Source organism: Pithys albifrons, chromosome 17 (genome assembly GCF_047495875.1).
Source record: "Pithys albifrons albifrons isolate INPA30051 chromosome 17, PitAlb_v1, whole genome shotgun sequence".
NCBI lineage: Eukaryota > Metazoa > Chordata > Aves > Passeriformes > Thamnophilidae > Pithys > Pithys albifrons.
In genome coordinates, this window is record NC_092474.1 from 3,759,821 (window position 1) to 3,770,120 (window position 10,300).

A 10,300-nucleotide genomic window follows, 5' to 3' on the forward strand; every position below is an offset into this window, starting at 1 on the left:
CGTCGCCCGGCGAGGCGGGAACGGCGCTCGGTGCTGATTGGCTGCCGAGGCCCGAGCGCGGCCGAAGAGCGCCGAAAAGTGCCGAAGGGAGCCGAGGAGAGCCGAAGGGCCCCGCGTTTCCCGCGCTGCCGGCGCCCCCTCAGCGCCCCCCACCGCCCCTCAGGGCGCGCACGGGCAGCGACGCGTCCTCCCGTCGTGTGAGGGAGGGTCGGCGTGTCCTCCCTGCGGGGTGGGCGCTGGGTGCCACCTGTGCGAGAGAAGTGTTCCCGCTGTCAAGTGATCGCCTCCTCGTGCTACTTCTTGATCGAAAAATAAACTACAGTTAACCAGGAGGTGGAGCAATAAAGCAAGAAATAAAACTCTTGATGGCTCGGCACGGTTACAGCCATGGCTGTACTGTTGTTGGTGTTTAAGCCACGACTTAAAAGTTGTTCCTCGCTCCACACTCGGGCGCTGCTGGCCGTGGGCACGGTGCCCGACACGGGCACTGCCCTCAGGGGTGACACAACCCCCTTCAACATCAACAATTCCAACCCCAGCGATCATCCTTCCATTGAGGGACGGCCTCCAGCAGAGCAGCAATCAAACAAAACGGGGGGGAAAGCACCTTTTTCTAAGTACCACGGCTGATCCAATTGCCGGGGTTGTTACAGAGAATCGTAACTTGTATTTTGGACTTAACAGAACTTAGCAAGTCTTACAAGTTGAAAGTAGCGGCCTGCAGTGGGAATTCAGTCTCTAGCAAGCTTTTCCAGGCTTCTGTGAAAAAGAAGGATGTCCAGAGAGCACCAAGGCTCAAGTGACCATTTCTGTTGCATTTAAGTGTGCCTTTGCTTCAAGAGACAGGAGATAATATTACCTAATTAAATTCTTTGCTTTATAAAAAAGCACTCTGCTCTCATGGGGTCATGTACAATTTGCTAGAGAGTGAATTCCCACTTCAAAAATGGATTATTTGCTAGTTTGTTGTGAACTTCAAAGCAGGAGTTGGGATTCTCTGTAACGATAACAGCAATTGGGTCTGCATGAAGTGCACAGTGTTCATTTTGGTTCATCTCTGTTATTCCAAGAAGAAGTTGGTGACACTGTTAACATTAATACTAAAATAATATGAATATCTCTTTTTATTTGATATATATTGGCAGTTTGTCCACAAAGCCAGTTTTGTTGTTCTTACTTTGTCAGTGCAACAACCCACTCAGGAGATCAGATTCTTTTTTTCAAGTGAAAAAGAAGAGCTTTTGAGCTATGAAAGTGTGAATGTTGCTGCTTAAACATAGCTGAAGTACTTTTAGCATGCGATTTTTATTACTCACATATAAATCTGGATAAATATTTAACAAATTCAATAAATACGCTTAGCTGGGGCTCGTTCAGTGCTTTTAAGAGCAGTGATTATTCCTTGCCATGGGCTCTTCACCCACAGTGGCAACTGTTACTGGTCTGTAGCTGCAGAACTCTCTAGTGGGTCAGAGGGTTAAAGCTGCAGAAACATAATATACAGATTTTCTTGGCTCAGCAGTATTTAAAGATAAACAGAATATAAAGATGTTGTCAAAGTCATTTATGTTATGTAAATCATGAGAAAGCAGAATGTGTGCGTTGGAAAGAGTTATGTTTGTTTATTCATTTAAAATATCTGCCGTGCTTAATGTTTATTTTTTTAATGCCAAATTCCTCATGTTTCACAGCAGAATTTAATTATCTTTAGATGGGAGTTGTTAAAAGTACTTAATCAGGCAGGCTACCTAGAGCAATTCCTTATAAAGTGAAAATAAACATCAACAATAAGCACCTTAATTTTTATACGTGGGTTGTCAGACAGTTAATTAGTACTTAGTGAAAGATAGGTTCCAATTTGGGTTTCACAGTCTTTCAGACTTTTTTTTTAGCAATTCAATCCAGTTAAAACTGGCTGTACAGGTGTCCTTAATGGATTTTCATAGTCAGAGGAAATGTGGAAAAGGCAATGCACTGACTTCGACAGGTAAATCATGTCCTTTGCCCAGGCTGGTTCACAGAAACACTGAGAAAAACAAGATTTTGAAAATGGCAACTGCTTGCATTTTATTTTTTGTGTTTCCGAAGAAACCCTCCCAAAGCTGGACTCGAACACGTTGAAATATCACATATGCAATTTTTTTTTCACAGCTACTTGGCTTGGACTCTGCTTTGATGTTTGCTTTACCCAGGATGCAATTGTTTTTGCCTTCTGTCTCCTGTTGCTACAATAAGCCATTTCCCATACATGTCATCTCCAAAGGGGAAAAGACCACATGGAAACAGAACAAAGAAAACAGAACAAAAGAAAATCAGGGATTTTTCCAAAGGCCCATTTGATGTACAAGTATAAACAGGAAAAAGATGCCTGAGGTGGTAGGAGCCAGGAACTGTACCAGCAGACAGCTGTTAACTGGTGTAGTTTAGCAGCACTTTGGGATTCTGAATGATAAATAAATAAGTTGCTCTAATGCACATAGTGAAGAAAATACTTCACTACCTTTAATGTGATGTTTAAGAGTATTGCAAACTCCTCACAATGTAAGTTGAACTCTTACCTTCATACCTTTGCTGTAACACCATGTCTAGGTATCAATAACTCTTTCGGTTCTAGCCCCAGAAAAGGCAATACCTCAAGACAGCAGAATAAAAGGCATTATTTGCTCTGATGAAGTAAGAGAAAATAAGGAACCTTTCAGAACAGAAGTCAGCAACTCTCAGATGCACAGTTAGATTTTTAAAATTCCGTCATGCAGCTCCTGAATCTTATTAAATATTTGTTAAGGAATTTTCAAATGGGAATTTCTCAAAAATAAGCATTGAAAATCAAGTTCCTTTTGTAGGTATTAAGTATTTGTGAGTCTGGTACACAGTGTTTTTACATTCTTAATTAGTTTTTTCCTAAAGTGAGGGAGGCAAAGTTTTAAAGACTAACTTAGTATCTGAAATAATATCTCATGAGTTAACAGTCTTGCTTCTTCCAAATGCAACTTTCTAATGTCACATTTAATTTACTATAATGATGACTGGGATAGAGGAACTGATGTGCCTACACAATGGAGCCTGATTTACTTACTACCTTGGGTAGAGTATGGGGGGCAGGGAAAGTAGTATTTACATACAAAAACAGAAAGCAAAAAGCTTGTTACAGAAAAAAAATGCTACTGAGGTGATAATACCCAACTCACTGCATAATAAATATAATTAAAGTATTTCCTCTCAGGAAGAGGGAAAATAAATTTTTCAACTTTCTATTTCCCCTGCTGTTCTCTAGTCTATTTTTTTATCCCTAATTTCTGGGTTTTTTCCTTCAGATCCTTACTTCTTTTGTCTGAGCCCTTAGTCTTTGTAACTCCTCTCTTAAAACATCACTCACTCTATTCTTGGAACCTGTGTAGGACTTTCTCCCATTCCCCTTGACAACAATGTGTTTTGATTAAACAGAAGCAAACTGGGTTTGGGCTTCATGCGCTGCTTGTTTACCAGGGTATCTAATCACTGCAGGCACCATCACTGCTCATTCCATGCCCTGTTTTGTCAGACTGTGCCCTGAGTCCTCTTTTCCTGAAAAGAAAATGGCCTCTTATTTACACACCACCATATCCATGCCAAAATGTCCTGTACTGTTTCAACTTAACATGATTTTCTGTTAATTTGTGTCCATTAAAAATTCAGATTGGTTCCTTGCTGACATTTGTGTTCAGGCCCTGAGTGAAGTGAACAAGAAGTGATTAGACATAAGTTCTCAGTAAACAGCTGTATTAAATGGAGAGATCACATTAAACAGACAGGAACAAGGCCTCCAGAAGTTGATACTGTAATCACATTTCTAAAGTGTATTCTGGAAGATATCCTTAATTACCTGTATTTTTAACTAGTAAGAGGAGGTGGAGAGTTAGTGTATAGAGTATGTTAGAATAGAACTGACACAGTATTTTGATTCAGATGTTATGTAGTAAAATATTTCATTGTTTCAAGAAGCATTGGGAGTATTTCAGGAGAGAGACTTGCAAGAATCCTCAAGTTTAGATAGATTGATTTCAGCTCATTTAGCAACCCAGTTTGATCTAATTGTCTTTTTATTGCTTTGAACATTCCTGAATTATGCAGAGAATTTGGGTTATGTGATTTAGTGTTGGATTAAAAAATGTCACAGCTTAACTTTCTTTAAAATAGTGTAGAACTTTGTTCACAGTCAACCAAGTTCATTATTTTTTTGTTCAAAGCCCAGCTGCAGGCCTGGAGCATTTCTCATAAATATCAGGAAGTACCCGAAGCCACAGTCAGGATTAAAGAGTTGATCTGAACCTTAGATCTCAGCTTTAAAGCTGTAATGTACAGTGAATTTGGTTTCATGGTAAAGGAAATGGTAATTGCTGAAGTATGTTTTCCTAAGTTGCAAAATCATTTTTGAAATGTTTTCACTGAAACCTCTGTCAGTGCTGTGCATGAGAATGAGTGGCCTCGTTGCACAGCAATTGTGCATGAGCACAGCACTGAATTTGGGTGTTGGTGGCACTGACACAGGGACCAGGCAGGGTGGCCACTTCATGCCCAATATCAGACCCACAGCCACAACCCAGAACACCAAGCAAGTGCATTAACAAGTTTAGTGCATGCTATTCCAAGAATTTCTTCTGAAAGATGAGTTGAGTTCTTGGTTATTGGACAAATACACACTCGTGAGAACTAAGAACACAAATCCACAAGTGATATCCTTAGTCACAAAAGGCAGAGTAAATTCCTAGGGATAGTAGTAAGGTATTAGAAGTCGTTTGCTCCTGGCTCCCTACAAGTCTGGTGTGCAGAGCTGGAAGGAGTGAAGAGCACAGCTAAGTGTCAGACACGTTTCTACATGCTTTGTACACCTGGGTAGCTGCATCGACCAAACCACACACCCTGAATTCTGCTTCCATAGCAGTTTATTTAATCTGAACATTTTATTGCATGAAGGCAACTGTCTTTATTGTATTTATGAGGAAAATAAAATCTGAACACTTGCTGCTCCCTGACCTTTTTCAAAGGGCGTTGCATTTAAACATGTACTTCTTCCACACATTTACTGCTGTTCTACTGCTTCATTCATGTAAGGGATCCAGATAAAATATAATTTTTAGGATGGACTGCTGTACCCTTAAACCCTTGGCTTTATTGGGTACTTCAAATAGCAGATATAGAAGTTACACTGCATGTAGCCCTTGCACAAATAGGAAGCATGGGCAGAGATGATGTTACCTGCAGTCTACATAAACATGCATGTCTGTTTTCACAGTTCAGTGAATCTATCCCAGGCTGCCTATAAAGGCAATAAGTTTTAATTTGGGTACTTGTGAATTCAGTGTTACAATGATATCCAAACAGGGATGAACATTTATAACGTTATATAATATTTGAATATTAAATAATTCTCAACTGACCCATTCTCAATTCTGCAGGACTCCATATTGTTGGAACTGAACTAATTCTGATGTAGAGCAACAGATTTCAAATTGCCCTGCCTTGACAATTAGGTCATTTTGGTGAGTGGTAGCATCTAGTGGGACAGCAGTAGGTTTCTGCAGAGCTCCTAATTTATTCTAAGGATCTGAGAAATAAAAATATGGATTTTAGTTACTTAAATTATATGTGACCAACTTCCCATGGAAATACTTGGTGGAACAGACTGTGCTTATAGTGTATAATACAGAACTCGAATACCAGACTGATGCTCTCAGAGATGATGATCTCTGGCTCAGAGAGACCCAGAAAGAGAGAGAGTAACCAAGAATGAATGGCAGCCAGGAATAAGCTGCAGTCACTTAAAATGTTCAGCTCCTGACAAGAGAGTTTTTGCGTGCTCTCAAATTTAGCCTCAGCAAAAGATATGCGAGCTACGTGAATTCTTCCCATAGGGGCAGCCTAACCTCAGCCATTCCTCATCTTGGGCATCTTCTGAGCATGCAGTGCCTTTTTTTGCATGAATGACCTGTGAAATGAATGCACAGTGAGTCCAATCAAGAAATCAGAAAGCAAGAGAGAAGAAGGGCCGTAAGCATCGGCTCTGCCTTTGAAAAATCTACATGACTTGTATGATCAAAAAGGATGGGCACCACTGTTTGAAGACAAGAGCTGGAGGGCATTCACTTGAGAGAGGGTTCAAGTGGAGTCTAAGTGGATGACAGTACACCCTTGAAGCCATGACTAAGGCCAGGAAATCATTTTTGAGAGTGGTGGAAAAGGATTGGAGCCTCCTTCTGGCACGTGTGTACTAGTGTAACTACTGTTGCTCTGCAGAGCTTTCCTTACTTTGTCAAGCCTGCATCCATCTAGAAACATGAAGAAGGGGACAAAGGGATTCAAGTCCAGCAAGCAGATGATAGACTGGCTAATTTAGGACTCCTCCTGAGTCTTATTTGCGGTGCCAGGGAACTCTGTCCAGTAGCCAGGCATCTTTATTACAATGAGACTCTAGTTGCTAAACTTGGGTGCAAAGTTTGCAATACTTTGTTAGTTTGTATTGTAGCTATAAACTGCTTGAAGTGGCTTTTTCAGTGACAGAATTATACAGCAACCAAATCTGGAGGACCATGTCTGAGATGATCTGGGAACCTCTGTATCCAGTTCTGGAGGGTGTTGGGAATGCACAAATCCCTGTCTGCCAGCAGGCACGGAGAACACAGACAGTGTTTTCCTATGTGTTGTGTACACACAGACACAGACAATACTCAGCTTCCAAAAATGTAGCTCAGAAATGTCCACTACCTTCAGACTTCTGTGAAGGGAAACAAAACCCCATCCAAAATTTTGAGAACAGGTTCTGCTCACATTGCTTTGTTCTATTTTTCTCATTCTCAGACATGCAGTTCACTTTTGCCTGGTCCTGGGCTGTGGAAAGGAGACTGGCAGAAACTATAAAAACATAGTGAAATCTTCCAGCCTCCCAGTAAGATAAAAACCACCAGCTTCCAGCCCTTAGAAGTCATTAGGTACATTTTTTTAAAATAATTTTTAGAAGGACTTGATTTTTTCCCAAACTTCATGAGTGTTTAATGGTTCCCACCAAAACCAGGCTTAGAGCAAGAAATACACATCAGTCCTGACACCAAAATGTAAAATTCTCTGAGCCATTTGTAGTTTTCCTGTACTGCAAGTGACAAACAGGGTGAAGGACAGAGTGGTGATGCTGGGAGATGGAGCAGCATTACTTTGAAATCAATGACAAAACAACGATAATGAAGAAAAATTCATACCAAATCCTGCTTTTTATCATTTTACATATGTCTGTCCCAATCAATTATTCTGATGAGTCCATTTGCCCCTATTTCAGCCAGGGACACCTGTGACACTAGTCTTTACTTCTGTCCTTGTGACAGCTCCCTAATGAAAATAGGCTTCTTGCACTATTTACTAGCCTGTGGTTTCCTTGTTTCTGTCTGACTCCCTTCTCTGATGAACACTACAAATGAAGGTTATTTTAAGCAAAATTTATACAGGAGGGATGCCTTTCCTGAAACACAAATTACCAATCTTGTCTTGGATCCATCAGCAATAGCCTCCCAAGAAAAATAAAAATATTGTCTTATTACCTGATCTCCATCAACTGCTGTTATTGCATTCAAATGTTCCATACTGCAAATTTTCTCTATTTGGTTAGACTGTGTTATTTCATCATTGTCACTACTAACCTTTTAATTTTCACAGATTTTGACCTCTGAGTATCTTAATTAAACAGAAATAATGAGCTAGTGACTTCACTTGATAGGACCTTTTGAACTAAATACAAGATGGTTGACACTGTGCATTTTAGGTAGAACCAGGAGCTAAATTTCATTGAAAAAAACACACACACAGACTGACTTCCATTTTTCCTTTCCCCTTGTCTTCCTTTCTATCCTTCATCCCACTGAAGGGATTGTATGAGCCATTCCTTTTGGAATGGATGGAGACCTGCATGCTACCCAGGCAATTAAAACTGTACTTTATGTTTTCCTTAAAGCTGTTTTTGCAGATTCATTATGATGGCTATATTGATATTTCCTGACAACGTGTTTTATTATAGCCTAAACAAATGCTAATGCTCTATTTAATTAAGAAGCTATATAGATTAAGGCAGATGCAATGTCTTTTTGTAACAAAGGACCTGCCAAGTGTTTTTGGAAGAAGACAAAAAATAAGACATGTCACATTTCAGCCAAATAAAAAAATGCAAGTAGGGCCTTAGTCCAGAGCTTTTGTATTGTGCATTTCAAAGTTTGCACCCAGTGGGTGGGGCAAAAATAAATCAGGGCCTCCTATAGTGAAAATGTATTTGGGATTCAAGCATCTAAAATCTGACCCTATCTTCTGCTCCCTGGGATTGTCAGCTGCTTCAGGGGTCATCTGGTATATACCTCCTTTTCTCACTTGTGAGAATTTTTAGCTTGGAGTGTGTTTGAAAACACTTCAGAAAAAGGGTGGAAAACACAGAGTGCCTTCTTTGAAATACACTCCTTTGTTAAATTCCTTTCCCAAGGGTAAAGAGACTCTCAAACACCTGAGGGCAACAAATGACTCTATTCAGGCCTCTCACAAATGACCTAATAAACTCCCAAAGGGTTACAATAGCTTATTTGTCATCATTTCTTGTCAGCTATTTATAGCATCAATGTAAATTGAAGCAAAACAATAAATACCTAAGTTATTTTCTTTATTTTGAACAGTCTTTGAAGCCCAAATGGTGCTTTACCATTTTAAACCTCCAATAATTAATTTTGCAATTGAGTTTAAATCATTCTCACACATTTCATGTTGTGTTAAAATCTGTATTTACCTACATGCAAAATATCTGACACTTTTTCACTCACTTTCCCTTGGAATATTTGCAGATGATGTCTTAAAATATTCTGTTTTGCTTAACTTCAAAAATGTCAAATGCCTGATGGCCCATGTTACAAATGCTCACGCTGAATGGATTTTCACGTGAACTTCTGTGAAAAAGAGTGTCCTGCAATATGGTGGTAAAGATCCTGGTGTCAGTAACAGTAATTTGAAGATGTAATAACTCCATTGTATTTTACATCTGTTCTGGTCTGAATTCTGATCCATGTTGCTGCCCATTGCATTGCTCTTTCATGTATCAAATATAGATGTACCATTAAATACATTTGCTATTATATTTATCCCATCAAGCAGGCAATGTGAATGGCTACACTGACATGAACGGAGTGAGGCAGGTACCAATGGCTTTACCACTATCACTAATGCTTTGTGAGCAACACTTCTGAGGGATCACTGTGCCTCTAGACACAACTGAGCAAAATGACTGAGGGCTCATTAGGTTTTCTTTTGGTGTCTCTTTTGTTGCTATTTATTTGCTCAAATCAATTCGAGTCAGTGGTGATGTGCCAATTTTCACTAAGCTGCTGAAGTGGCCCTAAGAAATCTCACCACAGAGGATATTCCCAGAGTCCTCTCTGGAGTGTTTCATGTGGACTGCATCCCTTGTAATGCAGCACACTGTGTAAAATATGTCTTTCCATCTCTTGAAACATCTTTTGCAATATCCTTTGACTTATCAGCTTCATTGTCATCCCCACCTCCTTCATATATTCCTTTTGATGTCTGTGATGAAAACACCCATCTCCTGGCTGCAGGAGCCAACAGCTCAGTTCCTCGTTTCGCTGGTCCATATACATATGCATATATGTATATATATATCTCTATGTATGTATTTAAATTTTTGTAGTTATTACATGGATTCCTCCTGGGAAAGAAGAAGAAAGAGGCAGAATTCACATGAGGCAATTCTGAATGACACTCAGATACTGCTGTGGTCACGGCTGCAGCAGACACAAAATTGAGAGGAGTAAGGAAGCAGTAAGAGCTGTCAAAAGAAACATCACTGTGCTCCAAACAAGTTTTTGAGAGATTTAGGCACCTAAACCTTCAACTTCAGTCTGCATAATTTCTTTAGCATGTATCTACCACTGGATAGGCCTAAAATCGTTCTTTGACCACTCAGTTTCCAGATCCCCTCAGGTCTGTCTTCTGGCCAGAGATGGTGGAGCAGCTGGGTATGAGTGTCTGAGTTCTCCTGGAATGCAGGACCTGGATGGAGCACCAAAGCACCAATTCCCTGAGGAGCATCCTGGACACATATTATGAGCCCTGAGCTTGGCCCAGCGTGCAGTGTTTTAGAATAACACATCTGACTTTCACATGCAGTGGTTTCACATGCTTCTGACTTTCACAGCTCAGCCAGGAGACAGAGGTTCAGAATGAGAAAACTAAGGTAAAAAGAGAGAAAATGTATCATTAGTTTGTATTCACTGGGAAGAGGGAG